The following is a 2,152-nucleotide window of genomic DNA, read 5'->3' on the forward strand; positions in this document are numbered from 1 at the left end:
GCTATGCTTGGGTCCTCCAGCATCATTTCCAATCATTATTGGGTCCCCCAAGATCGTTTCCAACCACCCTTGGGTCTTCTCAGACCATTTTCAACCATGGCCAGGTCTTCCGAGATCATTTTCAACCACCATTGTGTCATCCAAGGTCAATTCCAACCATCGCTGGGTCCCCTAAGATCAATTCCAACCATCCTCGGGCCCTCCCAGATTGATTCCAACCATCGTTGTGTCCCCTGGGATCGGTTCCAACCACCCTTGGGTCCCCCGAGATCGTTTCCAACCACCCTTGGGTCTTCTCAGACCATTTTCAACCATGGCCAGGTCTTCCCAGGTTGGTTCCAAATTTGGAGACTCAGGTTGGGTCCTCCAAATTAATTTCCAATGATCGTTGGGTTCCCCAAGATTATTTCCAGCCACCGTTGGTCTTCTCAGACCATTTTTAACCATGCCAGGTTCTTCCCAGGTCGCTTCCAACCGCAACTGAATCCTCCAAGATCATTTCCAACCACCACTGGGACCCCCAAGACTGATTCCAACCATGGTTGGGTCATCCAAGACCGATTCCAACCATCATTGGGTCCTCCAAGACCAATTCCAACCACACTTGGGTCTTCTCAGACCATTTCCAACCACGGCCAGGTCTTCCTGGATCAATTATTGGGTCTTCCCAGGTCCCTTCCAGCTGCGGTTGAGTCCTCCCAGATACCACGGCCACCGGGTGAGGAAGAGGAGGAGCGTGAAGACTTCTTCACGCAGCTCCAAGCAGCCCCTTGGTCTCCCCTGGTTCTCCTGGAGGACTTCAACCCCATGGACGTGGGTCTGGGGGATCTTGGCACCATAGATTTGGGTCTGGGGGGGTCTCAACCCCATAGATTTGGGTCGGGGGGGGGGGTTGTGCCCCATATCTGTGGGTCTGGGGGGTCTCAGCCCATAGATTTGGGGCTGGGAGGGGTTTGTGCTCCATAGGTGTGGGTTCTGGGGGGGTTGTGCCCCATAGATTTGGGTCTGGGGGGTTTGTGCCCCATAGGTGTGGGTCTGGGGGGATCTTAGCCCTATAGATTTGGGTCTGGGGGGGGGTTGTGCCCCATATCTGTGGGTCTGGGGGGGCTCAGCCCCATAGATTTGGGTCTGGGAGGGGTTTGTGCCCCATAGGTGTGGGTCTGGGGAGGGTTTTGCCCCATAGATTTGGGTCTGGGGGGAGGTTGTGCCCCATATCTGTGGGTCTGGGGGGTCTCAGCCCCATAGATGTGGGTCTGGGGGGTCTCGGCCCCATAGATTTGGGTCGGGGGGGGGGTTGTGCCCCATATCTGTGGGTCTGGGGGGTTGTGCCCCATAGATTTGGGTCGGGGGGGGGGTTGTGCCCCATATCTGTGGGTCTGGGGGGTCTCAGCCCCATAGATGTGGGTCTGGGGGGTCTCGGCCCCATAGATTTGGGTCGGGGGGGGGGTTGTGCCCCATAGATGTGGGTCTGGGGGGTCTTGGCCCCATAGATTTGGGTCTGGGGGGGGTTGTGCCCCATATCTGTGGGTCTGGGGCTCTCAGCCCCATAGATGTGGGCCCAGGCCCGCCCCGGCCCCGCCCCTTGGCAACCGTTGCTATGGAGCCTTGGCCCCGCCCCCCTGCGGGCCCGTTGCCGGGGCAACGGCTCCGCCCCCCCCCCCCCCCAGCCCCCGCCCCCCGTTGCCATGGCCGCAGGCCCCGCCCCTCCCGGAAGCGGCGCATGCGCGGTGAGGCCGGCCCGGCGCGGCGGCGGCTGCTGAGCCAAACCGGAACCGGAACCGGAAGTGGGAGGGACCGGAAGCGGAACTGAGCGCGGGGGGGGGACCGGAAGCGGCGCCATGGTGAGCGGCACCGGGCCCGGGCCTGGGGCGGCGGGTGGGGGGGGGGGGGGGGGGGGGGGGGGGGAAGGGGGGGAGGTCACGTGGGAGGGGGGGGTCACGTGGAGAGGGGGTCACGTGGACAGGGGGCGCGGCCCCGCCCCACAGCCCCGAAATGCCCCAAAACCCCCTAAAATGCCCTAAAATGCCCCAAAACGCCCGAAACGCCCCAAAACGCCCCCAAATGCCGCAAAACCCCCCAAAATGCCCCAAAAGGACCCAAAACGCCCCAAAATGCTCCAAAACGCCCCAAACCCTCCAAAACGCCCCAAAAT

The sequence above is a fragment of the Anas acuta genome, chromosome 37 (assembly GCF_963932015.1).
Source record: "Anas acuta chromosome 37, bAnaAcu1.1, whole genome shotgun sequence".
NCBI lineage: Eukaryota > Metazoa > Chordata > Aves > Anseriformes > Anatidae > Anas > Anas acuta.